The sequence below is a fragment of the Anser cygnoides genome, chromosome 5 (assembly GCF_040182565.1).
Source record: "Anser cygnoides isolate HZ-2024a breed goose chromosome 5, Taihu_goose_T2T_genome, whole genome shotgun sequence".
NCBI classification, from domain to species: Eukaryota; Metazoa; Chordata; class Aves; order Anseriformes; family Anatidae; genus Anser; species Anser cygnoides.
The window spans coordinates 49,302,985-49,321,395 of NC_089877.1; the positions used below are offsets into that span (position 1 = coordinate 49,302,985).

The following is an 18,411-nucleotide window of genomic DNA, read 5'->3' on the forward strand; positions in this document are numbered from 1 at the left end:
CAAGTCACAGGGCTTGCAGAGAGCCCTGGGAGCAGCGGCTGGCACCGAGCTCCTGCAGACATTCCCGACGGAGCGGCCACGTCCCAGCGTGGCACTACGCTCACATTCGAAATCAAACTTGGTGTACGGTCCCACTGCAAAGGTATGTGTGTGTACATACCCCGGGAGCTGCAGGAATACCTCGTTGCTGAGTGTGCAGAGTTATTCGGGTTTGCAAAACGGTATCAATTGACAGAGCAAATTATTAATGGAACAGACACTTGCAGGGGCAGAGAGGTTTAGAAAGCTGTTCAGGCTGCTTACCCACCCAGCTCCAGCCACGTTCCTTCCCCACACCTTGCGCCTGTGTTTCCGACCTAATTTATAATCCATTGCTAGAGTTCTCAGCCTCTCCTGTGCTTTGAGTTGGCAAATCAGTCTGCCTGTCTAGAGCCATATCAAATGTGTTCAACCAGCTACACTCTTTCATCCCCGTCAGCCGCCCTGACTAGATGAGTAGGCTCAGGAGTCGGGCAGGACTGGCAGACGTGACCTTCCGTGAATCAGCTGCAGACGGGCTCCATCTAAGGGGACTAGAGACACTCTCCAGCAAAGCTCGCCATGGTAATTTAAGACTTTACCATCTGTGGCTCCCCCTTTTTTAGAAGGTGCTCTTTCATAGCAGAAGAGGAGAAAGCAGTACTTGCTCCCACCTTAACTTACTTGCTTCACGTTCCCCTTGGTTTGCTCTGCAAGCCAGGACAGTGGTCATAGTGACACAGGGCCCCTTCTACCACCTCTGCCATGGGGTGAGCTCATAGTCTGCCACAACAAGATTCCCCTCCACTTCTGTGGAAGGGAACATTCTGTGTTCCTTAGGAAACTGTATCACACCTTCGGATGTGGTCTCTGCTGAGAAAAAGGTGATTTTTTTTTCACAACAATTAGCTCAATGGAGACAAGATAATTTAGTTTTGCTCTGAGTGCTGCAATAGACGATGTCAACTCTAGAAACAGCTGCTGGCTGTAGCTTTTTTTTTTTTTTTTTCCCTAGAATATGTAAAGTGAGGTAAACCAGCACATTTTGTAAACTAATCTCAATTTTACTGAATTTCTTCAGTGGGAAGGAACCCTGTAAAGGTCTTTTAAAATGTAACAGTATTTTGTTGAGATGCTCTCAAATATCTTTTTTATCCTTTTTATTTTCCACTTTTTTGAGAAAATTTCTATGCTGTTTTGAAGGCTCAGACAAAACATTCTGGGGCATTTTTATGTTTCTTTGAATTTATACAAAAATTCCCCATGTTTGGTTTGCAAAAAACACCTGTGTTTTTTCATTCTGATTGACCTGAATTCCCAGCATAGATCCATTTTTTAAAATATGAAAATAAACAAAACATCAGCTATTATCACATCTCAGAGTGCATTTTGCCTATTTATCTCACAGTGAAAAGGATGCTTTCCTTTGCTTAATTGCATCCTATTTCATGCAGATATAGTCTTGTGTTGCCCTGACGATTTCTCTCTCTCCTCCTGGCTGTCCTCACCTCTCCAGGCCTTTCTGTTGTATCCTTCTGCTCTATGTAGGTCACTACTGCACTTCCCTGGAGTCTCCCCTTGTCGTTTCTGAAATGAGATGCTTCATTAGCCACTCTCTAGTCTTCTGGCATTACCAACTTCTGCAGTCAGCTTGCAGACACCTCTGCTAGTGGCTGCCTTACTTTTCTTGCTGTTTGCCCTACAGAAATAGTACCAAACGCATCCATGAGTCACAAACTCTGGGGAATGCCCATTAGTGTGTGCTGGGTTACTCCTGGGTGTGTTTCACACTCTACATCTTATGGAACCTCATTAAGTTTCTTCTGTGTTTAGATGCTTGGCATAGCTAATATTTGAAGAGAGCAGATATAAGGTTATTAACATTTTGTTTTAATCTCTTAAATCACCCTATTTCAGGGTAGAGCGAGGGGGTTTGCAAATCAGACGCAGCTCTATGCTTCCGGCTCAAATGGCCCTATTTTACCCTAAGAAAAAGAAAACTAAATAAAGAGGAAGAGAATTATATATACGAGTGTATGTGGCTCCCTGCCCCCTCCGACAGGAGCACTGAAACCGAACAAAGCATGGCAGTTGTCTACTACTGGGAAGAGACATTTTAAAGGTAGGAAATGCAGAGAACAAAGCGTGCATGTTCCGGAGCTCTGCACACAATCACCAACAAATAAGCCTGGCAGTGTCTTCGCTTTCTGTAGGAGTGTGCTCCGTACAGCTAATCCCATCGTCCTGAGTTGCCATCTGGAGTATGCCACGAGCAGGTCTGTGTAACAGAGGTGTTGCAAGCGTACGACAAGCAGGGCAGCGTACTGAGGGCCTGCCAGGAACCATGGGCTGTTCTTGCTCATTCACACTTGGAGACTAATACACAAAATGTACTTGGTGAAGGGCAACTGCCTCTTGTGAGGAGGCCTCCTGGAAATAAAAGCCTGCATCCTATCAGCGGTATTTCCCCCCTACAATTCAGGAGCGGGATGGCCTTCAGCACACTGCTCAGAGTGCCACAGGAACCCCACATCGGGGGAACTTTCAGCAAGCAGGAGGAATATCGACAGCAAACAAAAACTGCTAAAGCCTGATGAGAGGATGCTTGGCTCCTGCTGTGCTAGAAATGGCCTTTCTCCAGTCTGAATGCCAGGCGAAGGCCTTGTGGCAGCCGGGGGCTGGCTGTCGTCCTGTTACCTGCCCAGCAGCTGCCTGTGGTGGTCATTGCTCCTGAGCACACATGGGCTTGTGCATAGGACCACCTGTCCTCGGCAGCAGGCAGCTATCCAGCTGCTGTGACAGAGGGAGTTCCTGTGCATCCCTGCAATCTCTGCTGAACTGGGGGCCTGTGCCTCCCTCCTGGCCCTCCACCACCAGGTGCACAGCCATCCCCCATTCCTAAGCAGCTACAAGTCTTTTGAGGGGGGCTCTGCAGTCTCTTTACAGCTATTGTTGTTTCACCTTCTGCTGAATAATCTTTGCTTTGTTTTGTTTTGTATTTTTTTCAGTTTTTCTCCTCCTGTCCTTTGCCAGCTTCATCAGCCTCCTAATTGTTCTCACTTAGCTGCTTTTCACGGTAGGCACGTGTAGTCAAGTGCAAGTTTCCAAACTCCTGGCAAAGCTTTCTACTGGAGAAGGGAAAAAATGGGTCAAAAATAAACAGCCAAGTCCTGATGGCCATAACCTTGCAGGATTATTTGTTTCCCCTTTTCAGGCCCATACTCTGGACTAGGCTGGTAGCGCAACAACAGCTCGAGGCAGCAGGGGTGCTTCCCACCCATTGATCTCAAAGCTGTCTGCTGAGTGCGGTGGACTTTTACTAATCACAGTTCAGGGACACAGGGAAGGAAGGATGGAGATGTGACACAATCTCCTGCCTGCCCTGCATTGCTCCTGCCTCTCCTGACAGCTGCAATTTCTTGCCACGTTGAGACTCAGGTTCTCGTGTCACGCAAGAATTAGAAAATCACCCATTAATCTTCTTCCTTCTTTCCCCCCCAGGGGTTGCTGTATTTGTTCAGGCAAGGTTGCATTTGCTCAGGAAGGTGGGTGCTGCCCATCGGCAGCAGTCACCCTTTCTCTGCCCCTCTCCAGGGGGCTCTCCTGCACCTGCCTGCTGCTTGACATCCGTCACTGGTAAAATGGCAGACAGGTCACCCTCCATTCCTGAAGCAAGGCACTGAGCTCCTCTGTTGACATTAACCTCAATAATGAAAGTGCAATTTATGTTTGTAAAGAAAAAGAGAAAAAAGGCAAACGTTTGGGTCATGTGTCCTCCCCTCCCTCCTACCCTCAACGTCTTTGATCCATTTTGGGCTGTGATCCAAAAGCTCATTAAAAGGAAAGTACAGCCAAGTATTAGTCTGAAAGAGAGGAAGAAATGGCTCATCCGTCAGGAGAAAGACAAACAGTGTCAGATACTGGTTACTAATTTGCTCTCCCCTGGCATATTTGCTTCTTTTAGCCATGTGTTAAAAGAAGAATGTTTGCCATGGAGAGATACTGAGTCTGCACGACGCTTTTGTATCCTGGGCTTCTCCCTTCCCTGGCGTCACAGTGGGGTGGGCATCTCACGTGTCTGTTGACCACTGTCCTTCTCCGAGGTGCTGGATGAGCACTCCTTGGGGAAGGGACATCTCCCCAGCGCATAGATGGCACCTGCAGTCACCTGCAACAACTGAAATCTGGTGGTGAATACATACATTCTGTTGCAGCAGAATAGGTAAATTCAAAAGATTAAACCAGCCTGAACAATAAGCCAAGTAAAGAAAAATAACACTTTTCTGCGAGGAGATTTTGTTAAACATATATTAGGACAAAATTAGTTCTAACAGTGGTATCATACCAACACTCAACACAATTCCTGGGGAATCATTGTTTGGAAGATTGGTTTCCAGTGGGGTCCTGCAGGCAATTGCAGTGCTGCTCTTTCCTCTTGTCCTCTAGTTAAATCAAACTCACCTTCTACAAGTGTCCCCCATCAGGAGCACACCGTTGTAGGTGTCTTCAGTCTGGCAGGCAAAAGCACAGTAACAGCAGATGGAGAGAGGGTCCATCACAACAAATACAGCCTGGAAAAAAAGCACGGATTTTTTATGGTCAGAGGAACCTCCCATTGCCACTGCTTGCTGAAGGCTGTGATCACTGGACACAACGTAGGGATGAGATATTTTTCTGAATGATGTGTTCATGTTTGAGGGGAGTTAACTGAGGGAAGGCCTGTCGTCTCTGCTAATAGTTGTCATGCCCTTTTCATCTGAGCACTCCAAAAACTTTTGCCGGTGAAAATGTAGGTCCCTTAGAAATGTCATTCATGTAGATCATAATAGAGCTATAGAACAGTCTTATTGAAGTTGCCCTGTTTAGTCATCTTCTCTACATTTTAGAAAACAATTTGCATGGGAGCTGTACGTCAGCTGTAATGGAGTACCACTGGCAGTCTGGTCTATCTACCTCATCCAGAAATTGGTGCTTGTACCAACTTATCCTCAGGAGAAGGATGTATCTTCTAGTGCAGCATTAGTCAGCAGTCTCCTCTGCTTTGGCAGTTGCTATTTTTTAGTCATTGAAAGAAGGGCTGCTTTAAGAAATACCACTTGAGTCATAGGGAAATTGAGCAGGGGTCAGATCTCACTGTCCTGAGTAGGAAGTTGCACTCCCACTTCCTTCCTGCCTCTTTCCAGAAGATCTCTGGTAGTCGTTTCCCTCCCGTGCTTCTGTCACCGAGCTGCCTGGGGAGTGAAACCTGCCCTGGCTCCATGAGGAGCCTTTGCATGGCTCCAGAATGGTCTCCCCCAAACCCTATTCACCGCCTCATCTAGTGAAGCTGCAGGTTATATTTCTGGGGTATCAGAAAGATTTTTTGTGAACCCTTGGCTACCCCCAGCTTCATTCCCATCCCCTACTGTATATCATATGGCTGCTGGAGAAGTGAGAAATAAAATGCCTCCAGCTGTGAAGCTGGGCTGAGGGCCTGAAGATTGATGCAAAGCTCGGCACAGCTCTGCCCTGCCATTAGCACCTTCTCCTATTAGATCACTGTGCTTGAACGATGCCCACTCGACCAAAACGCTTTGTCAGCTTTAATTATTATCGTATCTGCTATAAGTCGAATGCTTACTGTTTAGTAAACTCATGCACAATACCGGGCAAATATGATTTAATTCCATTTTGCAAGTTGGGAAAGTTTAGGCTTGTTCCTTGTAAGTGATGTCACGGAGGGCTGTGGCAAAGAGCCGAGTGAAGAAGCAGGCTAGTTCTTGGGCTGTCGAGGAGGAAATGGCTGAGGATACTTTCATCTCGGTATAGCTGGATGCGTGCGTGCTCTGTAAGCAGTGCCCGAGGCAGCGCTTCCTGCCCTCGGCCCTCTGAGGAAGGAAGCTTTGTGGTGATAACGTAAGGTGCAAGGTAATGCTGGCTCACCAGCAGGGAGGGAGGATGTGACTCTGCGTTTGTCACTGGGGCTGCGCCAGCAGCTGTGCAAGGGGAGTTTCCAGCAGCAACCTCCGCTGAGCACGCAGGGAGCGGTGGCTCTGCAGCCTGGGTGCTGCGCCTGGCGTAGGAGAGCCCAGAACAAGGAGACAGGGCTTGGCTGCCCTGGGAATGACAACGCTGCTCATGTCTGCGCTGCCCTGCTGAAGACAGGTGGAAAGATGGGAGAGGAAGCTTTCTGGCTGATTTAGAGGTCACCTGCACATCTGAGAGATCTCAACTTCAGAAACGTACGTCTCCATCACCTTGGACACGTCAGTGCACCTCTGTCAGTGCCCTCACTGAAGGCTTTTGTCTGCCAGATCCAACTCCCTGTATATGTTACCCTTCATCCAGAGTTGCCAAAGCTATGTGCAGTCCTCAACTAAACCGGTGCCTTCCAGAAGTACGTAGGTAGTAATAAGGAGTGAGTTTCATCTGATTATACATATTATATAATTTTAAAAATCATTTAAAATGATGACAATTTTTATATACACTATAATACTGCCGGGTCTCTAAATTGATGCGAGGTGGGAACATAACTAGATTCTTGCTTGCTGTGTTTGCAGGATCCATTTATCTAAGGCTAGCAGAGGGCTCTAGTAACACCTAATCTGACCACAGATATACTCATTTTTACCTCTTTGAAGCTAGCCTCTCCTTGTGTCTCCTGTCTCGCTGAGCCTGACACGTCACAGGCTGATGGGTGTCGTGCTTAAGCCGCTTGGGCACTGAGTGGGCAACAAGCAGCTGTGGAAAAGAGTGGCTCTGGCAAATGCTGGCAGCTCCTTGCTGCTGCTGTGTGCACCCAGCAGTGGCATGTCCTCTGGGCTCATCACGGCAGCTCCTGGGTGCTTGCCTGCACACAGGCACCAGTGCCCAAGTGCCATCATAGAGCAGCGACTCACCTGTCTGTAACCGAGCCAGTGTGAGCTTGTTAGCTGCTCTGTTTGCTGGGTTCATTTTTAGTTCACCGTGAAAGCTTTTACACAGAGAAGTTAAGCTCTCATCCTAGCTAAACCTTTATAATATTCTATTACAGTGCATTAAAAAAGTAGAAAGGCTGCTATGGTCTGCAAACGACTATACATGCAATTAATTTATTATTGGGGAATGAAAGAGGAAGCTCCAAATACTGGTTTGTAAGCAAAGGTAAAATTATGATAAACTATATCCACTCTATTTTGTATGCTGAAAGATTGGATGTAGCCCAGGTTCTGAGCAAAAAGTCCGGGGGATGCTCGTAGTCCTTCTACTGAAACTGTCTTTCATTCATTTATATGTGGTCTGATCTGTTAAATGGGACATAGCATCTCTGAGAGCAATGGGCACAGAGAGCTGCCACTAAGCATCAGTGGTCGTAGGAAATTGCTACTCTGCATCTGTCAGATGCCCATGCAAGAAGGTTTTGAGAAGTTTGGATTCCCTGTGCTGTGCGCATATGACAGACCCCTTTATAAGCAGGAAGCAACAGGCAACCTGAAAAAGGTGTTAGAAATCTCAGACTGGATTTTATTGTAGTTTTAAGTAGAAATATCTCTCCCTGCTGTTGTTGTGTCCGGATTTTCCCTAAGCAGGATTAGTTTGTGACCAGAGCTGCACCTCTGTGAGTCCAGGAAATCTATTCTGAAACTGTATTTCTAAGGAGACCTCATTACATTTCTGAATGACACTGAGCTGGCCGAATGCACTGGTATTCCAGGGCAGCCCGGGGCAGCCAGGCAGGCAGATGATTTTCCTAACACTCTTTACAGAGGAATGAGCCCAGGGTCTAGCAACCCTCGAATGGGGACCTAGGGCAGGAGAGAGGAAGGAAAAGGATGGCGTTTGTGGATGCAGTTGGAAACTGAACGGGATTAGCGACAAGATGTGATGTTGCATTGGGGTAAAGCTCTGGCTATCAAGAAGCCCTGGGTTTATAGACTTTATTGGGATCATGTGACATGACCCAAGGGACTTCACATAGAAAACTGAGAGGTGTTTCTCTTTTCCTCCTATTGCTTCTGCGAGCCCATTCTTTGCATTCACCACTATGAAGAAGTTAGTTAATCAATGGCATGCAGCAGAAATGACTGCAGTGAGTAATAAATGGTGGGTCCGTGCTGTAAAAATGCTTGCTGCAACAAGAAAGAAGTGTTTCTGCAGAGAAGCCTGGTGCCAAGGACAAGATCAGGAAGGACACAACAGCAGAGGGGAAGGCCTGCTGCTTGATGCTGTCTCCCCCTGACCTGAAGCCCTGGTGGCAGAAATGTGGCCTGCAGGAGCCAGTCTTGGGCAATGGGTGCTGCAGATTGAGCCCCACTGACAGGACGCTGAGATTTCTGTACACTAGAATGGCTTGGAAACCACACGAACAGATGATGGACACTGTGACAGTACTCCAGTGTGAAGGAGCAGGAGTGGCGGGGATTGCTCTTCCTGCAGAATGTTTCAAAGCAATATTTCTGTGGATGCCTGAGCATAGATTGTATGGTATTTTCTTCCTTGCAATGAAGGACAGACAGTTTGACTAAAAATAAAATCCAAATTCAGCCCAGAGTGGATTCCTCCAGAATATTGCTTTTGGCCAAACTGCTCTGAATTGGACAACAACGTCTGGAAAAGCTTCTGTGTCCCTTGACTGGCTGGAGAAAAAACTGTGATCTTGGCAAATATCCCAGCTCTCTGCAAAGTGCAGAATGCTTCTCTCCTTTTTGACCTCATTGCTGTTGGACTCTTATGCCAGCCAGAGTTTAGGAGCTTTCCATTTATTGCAACAAACTGAAAATGGCTGGCAGCTAAGTTCAACAGATGCAGGAATAAGGTGGTTTATTCTTTCTCCAGAAAGGCACAAAAAAGAGGCATCGTCCAGCCAAGCATTGACCAGAAAAGGTACGAAGCAGAGCAGATTTCATCAGCTCTAGCTCACAGAAACTACCCTTCCTAGGAGGAAAAACATCATTCTGTACCATATAATTCTTCTTTCAGTTCTGCAGGTCAAGAGACCTGTCTGCAAAGTGCCTTGTACCCACTGGACTGCTGTAGGAACTGTTAGTAATAACACGTCGCCTAATTTGCTCTTCCAGGGAACTCTCTTCCCCCAGTTTGAAGCACTGGAGTTAGTCATCATTAATTTATTAGCCCACTCTCCCATGACGTAGTATGCAAGTACATTTTTAACTACCATTGTAGTACTTCATGGCATTTCTTCCATCGAAAGGCAGAGGAGAAACATCTGTTTTGTAGGGAAGTGCAAGTGTGGGTGCCCATCTTCTAGCATGGCCTTGTAGCTGATGGAGACTGATGTGCCAAGACACTCTGCAGTTATTCACGAGCAAAATTTGCCCAGTTTCTACCTGCCTCTTACCTGTGTCCTGAGAAGTGTGAGAATATGATTACCTTGCTCCCAGCCCAAAGGGGTGAATCACAGCACCACCTTCTTGCAGAGAGACTTGCCCAGAGCTGATCACTCATCGCCAAAATCAAGTCCATGAAGCGGGATGGCCTCTTCGCTCCACCTCCTAGCAGCCCTCAGGCTTCGAGCAGGTGCAGTCCCTGCCTTGTTTCTGGCCTAGTCAGAGACCTGCTGAGGGCAATCCAAAGTATGGGTACTCCAAATTAGGCAGGCCTTTCACTATATTCTAGGGGGTGTTGGATTATACAGATCACAAGCCTACACCTAAATAAATTGGAGAACCTTTTTCACATCAGAATGACTATCTAATTTGTTTGATGTAGACACCCCTTTATTATCCCTCAGCACTACTTGATCCTACATGTGTTTATCCACTTAGATATACATGATATACAGGCTTTTTTTTTTTTTTTTTTAATTTATATTTGATTTTGGGAAGGAACGAGATGAGCTCCAAGTAACAGAATGTGATAGCTCTGGAATATTACACAGCATTAATCTCAGAAGTGAGTGGGAGCAAGACACTGAGGAATGCACAGCCTGAGAAAACTGGGGAGGCTCAGTAAGTAGCAGGAGGAGATAAAAGCAGACAGCTTGGGAAGATATTTGGAAAAGAAATATTGGTATAAAGAAGACAGACAGGAGAGAGACAACCCAGGCCGCTTCCCGGGCAAACCTTTCAGTGAGTGCCTGCAGCTCTGTGCTGCTGGATGTGGAATTGTTTTATGGATTTCTCTTGTTTCCAGGGTCTTGGAAAACTATTGTCTAGTGCATGACCTCATGGGAAGTGCAACTGTTCAACATAGTGAGCACATCCAAGAAAAAAAAAAGAAAGAAAAGCCAAAAATTAAATTTGGTGGTTAATTTGTCCTATTTTTATCTTTTCTGTGAGTTATCTGGAGATGCATGCAACTTATTTTTGGAAGATTTAGGAAGCAGAGGGTGTTACCAGCTATTGCAGCATATATATATATACACACATTATATATATTTATGCTGCATTTTTTGTGACAGATAATGAGCTGCAAAAGATACCTATAGAGGCAGCATCATTAAGGGAGATTGCTTTTAGACAGTTGCATTAAAGATTTCTCAAGTAAAAGCTGAAGTAACTGTTTCGCTATTGTTAAAGAGAGACGCATGGAGTGAAGGACGGAGAGCACGCTTGGTTCTGTGGCGAGGGGTCATGGGCTGTAAAAAGGCTCAGAAATTAAGGAATTGGGCTGCAGCTGTTTATGTGGTTTGCATTTCCAATCCCTCCCATAAGAAACTGCATGGCTGCACTCTATCATTTGCAAGGATCACTGTAGATCTGGCAGGGCCTTGCCAGCAGGATTGCTGTCTCCAGGGGTTTGCCTCTATACAGCCTGTGGCTGTCTTCAGTCTCTCCTTTGTGCCTTATTGTGCAGACACAAAGAACTCAATTTTGATTTTCTCTGAAACACTTTGTCTTACTGACTTCTACTCAGTTGCTCCTGTTGGATAGCTAAAGCTGTTCTTAACTAAACTGCATCTACATCTGATGTATACAGGCTCCCTCTTTCTTCTAACTGTATTTAATTCTAAGGGCTTGTTAGCTCCCCAGAATATTTTATTTTTTCCTGTTCAAAACAGGAAATTGGCCCAGGTGCCATTCCCTTGCACTAGCAGTAGTTTTGCTGAGTGTCAGTGAGAGGCAGGTACAGCAACATCAGGGTCCTGGAGGTAAAGTTGTGCCAAAATATCATAGCCGAGGGATTTGCACTGCATTTAGCCAGGAGGTTATTGTCTGCCTATGCTCAGACACTAATTGCTGACGAGACTATGTGTATGTAACACATCTTGTTTCTAATCATGTAAACAAGTATTTTCCTGGCCTTGGAACTGGCAGCCAAAATGTGATTAAAATTCAGTGAGTTTCCTCCTCTCCCTGGTAGTAAGCATTCCCACTGAGTCAATGAAGGCAGCTGCGCTGGCCAGGGCTGTGACCCAAGCTGTAGCCTGAACAATAAATTCTGCGAAGGAAGAAGGACAAACCTCTGGGAATTGCCTGTTTCCTTAGAAGATCTGAGGAGCCTGTTGCTTGGAGGACCTCACTGCATCTCTTGAACAAGGAAAAGGCAGTGCTGCCCCACAATGGACGAAAGGGATGCGGTATCCTGAGGTATCTTTCAGCATCAGATATCCAGCTTCAGGGGAGGATAGGCTCAAAAGAGGCAGATATGTCTTTGCTGATCTTGTCTGCACCCACTTAAATCTGCGCTTCAGGGCTCCTGTTGATCACCTGCAGAGTCAAGGAGGAATTGCTCAGCTGACGGATACAGACCTTGAATATGGGGATGTTTGTTTCTCTCACTGTTATTCCTGCCTTGCAGTGACACAAAAGATTGTGGCATCAGCAAGTGATGGCACACAGAGAAGCTGGGTTGTGTCCCCAGAAGTGCTGTCAGTGGAGCCTGGGGACTTTTAATGATGTGCAGAAGGAATTATATTTTTTCCAGTCTAGTTTGATGAAAACCACTATATAGCTATTTTTTTCTTTCCTTTCCTTTTTCTTCTTTCAGTAGCTTGGGGGGTTCTTTAACTTCCTGTGATCAGCTGGGAATTGCTGTGAACAAGCCCTGTGCTGCCACAAAGGACCTGAATATTGGCAAGGCCCATGGGGCTCCCCTGCTGTCTTCCTGTGTGGAGTACAGTTTTTGACTTTTACCAGCCTCCTGTGGACTTGGGAAGTGAGGAATGGATGTCTCCACGTCCCCTTGCTGGTCTCTTAACTGGTTTCAGCCGGCTGAGGGGTCCAAGCTCATATCCTGGGTGGATGCTAATTTATTCAGGAGGGCTTGCTCCTTTGGCAGATGTTATGCATTTCACTACATCAGAGATTCAGCTGTCAGCAGAGAGGGCAACATGCATATTCAGGGTCTCCTTTAATGTCAGCCATAGCAGAAAGTGCCTGCCACTCAGCAGTAACAGCTTGAAATGCTGTGGGGCTATCGGTGCGATGCTGTGCAAGTGGAGATCTCCCTCGTAGGCCTCTTGAATCTCACTCCATTTATTAGAAGGGGCGATTACTCAGATTTCTGTTCTGGGAGACTATTAACTAGCAAGCTAGACAGTGAATTTAAAGTCCACTAGGTACAGCACACTTGTACCCTACAGGGATAATGAAATGTAAGCCTTTCTTTTGAAAGTGTCTTAATGCACTTCTATTCCTTGCTCAGTGATTGCCAGTAAGCCTGTTCCCATGGCCAGCACACCGCGGTGAGGACATGGTGAATTTAGTCTGGTTACTGTGCCTTGGCTCCCTCAGGTAGTTATCTATGGAAATGCAAAATTTTAGGTAACAGTCTGACTTATTTTCAAAGGAGGTTGTTAGCATCTTCCATCTTATCTGATAAAGCTTCTAGTTGGAGCTGAGATAACAGTGAATATATTGTATGTAAGGGACCGAGTGCCCTGCTAATACTGGTGAAATAGCAGTTTGCATATGTGCGAAAAAGAGTTGATATAACTTAAGTATATTTGTAATTGGTTTTTATTTACTTAGGCTTCCTGTCTTGTAATTTCATCTTTACCAAGTCCTGGGGTGCATCAAGCCTGTCATTGCTACTCAGTTGAGGGAAGGGATTGACTCGCTCTGCTCTGCATTGGTGCGGCCTCACCTTGAGCACTGTGTACAGTTTTGGATGCCACCCATAAGAAGGACATAAAACTATTAGAGAGTGTCCAAAGGAGGGCAACTGAGATGGTGAAAGGTCTGGAGGGCAAGACTTATGAGAAGCAGCTGAGGTCCCTTGGTTTGTTCAGCCCAGAGCAGAGCAGGCTGAGGGGAGGCCTCATGGCGGCCTGCAGCTCCCTCACGAGGGGAGCGGAGGGGCAGGCGCTGAGCTCTGCTCTCTGGGGACAGCGACAGGACCCGAGGGAACGGCATGGAGCTGGGACAGGGGAGGGTCAGGCTGGGTGCTAGGGAAAGATTCTGCACCCAGAGGGTGGTCGGGCACTGGGACAGGCTCCCCAGGGCAATGGTCACGGCCTGAAGCCTGACAGAGTTCAAGAAGTGTTTTGTTAACGCTCCCATATATAGGTTCTGATTTTGGGGTGGTCCTGTGTGGAGCCAGGAGTTTGACTCAAAGATCCTTGTTGGTCCCTTCTAGCTTGGGGAGGTCTATGATCCTAGGACCTGTTTGTTCCGGCCTCAGGTTATACTAATTTGTGGTTATTTTCTTCCTCAGGTCTAGGATGTTGAAGGGTTTCACTGTGTCACATTGGTTTCTTTAGGATACCAGCTAAGTACTGTTTTCAACATGACCAGGCTTGCTTTTCCAAGGCAGGGGTTAGCCAGCAGCCAAGCCTTGCCAACCAGAAGGCCATAAGTATATTTTGTAGAACAACATTTAAGGATAAACATATATACACAATGACACCCAGAAACATCTTCCATCTTCCAGAAACATCTTCCATCTTCCATGACAGCAGGGTGAGCTCACATTAGTCAGTATGTCTGGTGCAGTGCCTCACTGCAGGCTCGCTGTGTGGCGTAGTTTTGCTATGCACCACTTTGCAGCTCTCGTGGTAGAGAAGGTGTCCAATCTTCAGCCGTTGCACCAGCAAAAGGACTGTAAGAGTTTTGTTGCTAAGGGATGGATTCAGAATGAGTTTTTATGATGAATGCTGTATGTCTATCTGACAGTGATCTGTACAGAGCAGTGACAGTCACAAGTCACCTCCAGCTGTGGCTAGCAGCAGGTTGTAACTCTCCAGCAGCTTGTCCACCTCTGGCTCTGGAGCAGGGAATTGGTGCTGCCAGAAGTGGCTGGCTTTGCAGGCACCTCATTTTGGGGGCACAAGTGAGGCCTCTGCCAAGTATTTGCTGCCGTTTCCACACTGGGTTGATGGTTGGGGGCTACTGTTGGCCCTACCCCGCATTCACTTGTGAAACCTCTCAAGTCTGTCTGCCCCAGGCAGATTGTGAACCTACAGGCCGACTGTGAACCTTCAGGCCATTTCCACTTCTCACCCAAGCTTTCACAAGGTCTACAAAGCCTCATCCCCCCACCCCCGGAGGTTAATCTGGAGTTAACACAGGCACCAGAGGCACAACCCAGCTGAATGGATCAGGAACACTGATGAAGTTTAGGTTGACCCTTCAAGAGAGCAATCTGTGCTTCCCGGGGTCAGCGGACTTGAAGTAGTGAAAATCCCTGAGCACCTCCTGCTCAGCTGGGAATTTCATGTGTCATATAAATCCAGCTCAGCATACAGCCAGAGGTGCACAGGTTAGGCTCGTTAGACACCAACTTCCTACCCATAACAATTCAGCGCTGCTTTGCTGCAGTCCCCTTGGGCTCGGTGTGCCCATGTGCTCAGCCCGTGCCCAGCACGGGGCACCAGCACAGCACTAACACCATGTCAACATGGCTGCCGCACCCTCACCGGCCTACAGCAGCCCAAAGGTTAGAGCCTGTGCCCCCCAGATACGATAGTCCAGGTGTTGTCTAACCCAGATGGAGAGCATTTGGACCCACAGGTCCCACTGCACAGAGGAAGGCAGTCAGTTGACAGGGTAAGGAGGGTAATTCAGAAGAAAGCGCTCCCCTTTTGAAGCTAGCTGTCCTGCAAGGGACACAGGTTTCATAAAGGCTGTATGGCATACAGAGTAAGGACCTCACCAGCACTCTGCGAGTGAAGCTTGGAGAGGGCAAGGTCACTGATTTGTGGAATAAATATACTTTTTTTTTTTTTTGTAAAGGTCAGTGACTGACTATGATAAAACTAAAACTCATAGTCACTGATACAACATTAGAATTTCTGCAAAAGATTCAGAAAACCTGAATTGTACCAAATGAGTAAAACTGGCAATTTTGGGACCATTCAATAGTACTCTGTCGTTGGCTAAACCAGTGCTTATTACAGAACTAAGCTGAACTTGAACACAGCAGCTCTGGCCATGGGACCACACCATGTAATTATCCTGCCTCTATTCTAGCAAGCTATTTATACCACCCCCACTCCATGTAGGCTGCAGCTGCTGCTGCGCCTGAGCGTCTCAGGCCTGGTAGGCTGCTCTCTGGAGGATGCTTTCTTCTAGGAATCAGGACACAAAAGATGTTGCTGCATATTGTTCTAGTGAAATGGAAATTTGAAGACAGAGAGCAAGACAGAGGCTGCATTTGTTACTGATCCATGCTATCCTTTGCACCGAAAGGACTTTGACACATAACATCATGAAAAGAGCAATGGTAAATGCATAGTGGGGAGTAGAATAAAAAGGAGGCAAAAATCTGCATCTGCTTTTAAACTGCTTAAAAAAAAGGCTAATGTACATTACCTCCAAGGTGCTGGAAAGTCCAGCTTTTCTGTGGCATGTACCAGCCCTCAGGAGCACTCACCTGTCTTCCTCACTTAGTCAAAACAGACTTGAGCTGATACTGAATACTTCTGAAAATTTGTTATTTTCTCACCTTTATCTAGATCCTTTTAGGCATATAGTCTCTGGGTGGGTGAGTACCTTTTATGCCCCATTTCCCTGTTTATATCCTTTATCTAGATAGAGCGAGGCTGTTTGGGCAAAACTCTTGTTTGCTGTGCCTTCATATACCCAGACCAGGACTCGTTGTGTACCCAAATTATCCCCCGGAGAACACCTCTGGTGTAGGCGAGACTTCTTTCTGTACTGGTACAGCTCTCCGTTTCTTTCAAGCAAGAATAAGGTACACAGGTGACCTTGCTCTCTAAATGTAGCTAAGACTGCATCCCAAATACTGCCGTTTGTCACACCCGGTGGAAATCCTATTAGAAATGTCTGTGAAGGCTAAATGCTGACATGGCTATCTCACAGACACGGCTAGACTGCCAGTACAGTCAGTCCATCGTGTGCCAGAGCCCTATGTTACTATTGGCCTAATTTGGACCTACAAAGTCCTACAAGAGAATGCTTAAAAAACTGGAACCGATGATATGCAGCACAATGTTTGGTGGTGATAATGGCCAAGAATCACAAATTAAGTCCATTTTGGGGCCAGGAAAGGAAATAGTTGTGCAATAGCATCACCACCTATTCAAGCTCTCTACAGACTGGGAATCAAGGTCTGAGATAAGAATTGTGGGGTGAGGCTGATACACACTGAGGTATGCTGGCCATAAGAGTTGTTTTGAGTCTCCCAGTTGTGACCTACATGATCTCTGCCCCTTTCCTCCAGCACTTGTAATGAAGGTGGCTATGGGTTTAGATTCCTGTTAGACACCAACTTATGAATTCTCATGATGCATTTGTAAGTTACAGTGAACAAATTTCACATTATTTCTGACCAAGAACATTGACATAATCATGTAGTATATTTTTATCTTATGGATTATCAACATCACAGTTGCAGTGAATGCATTTTAACTCTCTTGAGCATCTCCGTTATCACCGAGTCTCTATTTTTCAAACTATATTGTAACAGGAGACATCACTAGCATAATACCTCAGGATACTATTCACAGCAAAGGCATCTCAGCTGGAACAGAATCCCACCATGCTCTACGCTATTGTGTTTCTTAGGGCAAGTGTGGTACTCTGGAGCCAGGACAGGAAAACTACTTTGCAAGTACATGTGGGTGAGACCCAGCTGGGAACTGCAAGACCAACTAACTTGTGCTCAACCACCCTACTTCAGCCTCTGTTTTAATGAAAACGGTAAGGGGAACAATAGGGAAGACTCACAATGTGCATAATCCAACCTACCTAATTGCAGGCTATTTCTGAAAGGGGCTCACACCTCCTCCCCACTTCCACTGCCTCCTCTGCATTAAAAAAAATAAAAAAAGGAAAGGCCATGAGCACAGTGAGCTGGTCTGACTCATCGGTAGCCTCACACTCACCAGACATAACACTACAGGAGCAAAGCAAATGTGGGGACAAGATCTCCTTTTCAGCAGCAGCTGCCATGATTTTGGGTCAGGTGCAAGATGAAATCGCACCATAACCTGGCATACAAGCCATGTCCTGGTTAACCCTTTGTGTTACTGATGTTCATCCTTGCAGTAGATAATCCTTTGGTGATGTCTTTAACCAAAACCAGCTAATTAAGAACATGTTACAGTTCTCTGACAGCAGAAGATGAAAAATGTGCAAGGGTTTGTTTGCATCTGCTGGTGGGCTCTCTCCAGGGCTTTTGATAGGCCAGAGGCAGCTAGTGCCTACTCCCTTTTTTATTTTTACTCCTTCAGATGCCACTTCTGGCTGACTCAGCGCACATCATGAAGCGATTGTTCACACGCAGGTGTGTTGTGATTTACTGCTTCATGCGGCGTCTGCCACAGGCGGCTGAGCTGCGCAGCTTTTCCCCAGGTAGGCAGGGGCACGAGCACCTGTGTCTGCATGCCAGCCCTGTTGTAAGGTTGCTCTAGAAACATGGCTTCCTGCGGTCTGGCCACAAGTGTGGTGAACCAACAGGCAAACAGCACTTCTTCCGGAAGCACAGGTGTGGAAAGAAGTGATTGTAGCTTGAGAGCGAGTGGGTCCTGTGTCCTGTGTCAGTCACTGAATGCAGCAGCGGGCTGCTCCGGTTGCAGGACCTGCTCTGCAGTTGCAGTAACAGTTAAGGTTCCTATTTTCCAGCACCCAGGAGTTTATCTGTTCCCCTAAACACTTGCTTGCAAAATTAAAGGAAAGAAAAAAAAAAAAGGAAAAAAATAGAAAAAAAAAAAAGGAAAGAAGCTATCTGGAAGGGACCCATAAGAAATAAATTGTTCAGTCAGAAGTTTGCTGTTTTACTACAGGAAAAGACTATTTTTGCAAGAATGATGAAAGGGAAGCAAACTTGGTAGTCATGTTTTATGGCCTCTGTTGCCCCCTCCAGTCCTACATTAGTAGTCAGTGCTGTTTGGAAAATGATGATCCTGGGAAAGCCTGCACTAATAAGGACGTCTCGGGCTCATTATTTGATATGCAGCTGATACACATTGGAAGTGAAAATTGGGGTCAGAATTTCCTTTTTTGGTATCTCCAACTTTCCGTCAGCCTGTTTATAGAGGAGACAGCTTTTTAAGAGCTGAACCTTGAG

General features: G+C 46.4%; 1 long non-coding RNA gene across 2 annotated transcripts in view; it reads left to right on the forward strand.

Moving 5' to 3' along the window:
- LOC106036716 (uncharacterized) overlaps positions 1 to 17,129 on the forward strand; it is a 36,608-nt gene extending 19,479 nt beyond the window's left edge. For both annotated transcript variants that reach the window (XR_001207584.3, XR_007165758.2), the window contains one exon: positions 16,908 to 17,129. This is a non-coding gene — a long non-coding RNA (uncharacterized lncRNA). The remainder of the gene's footprint in view (positions 1 to 16,907) is intronic.
- The last annotated feature ends 1,282 nt before the right edge of the window (positions 17,130 to 18,411 follow it).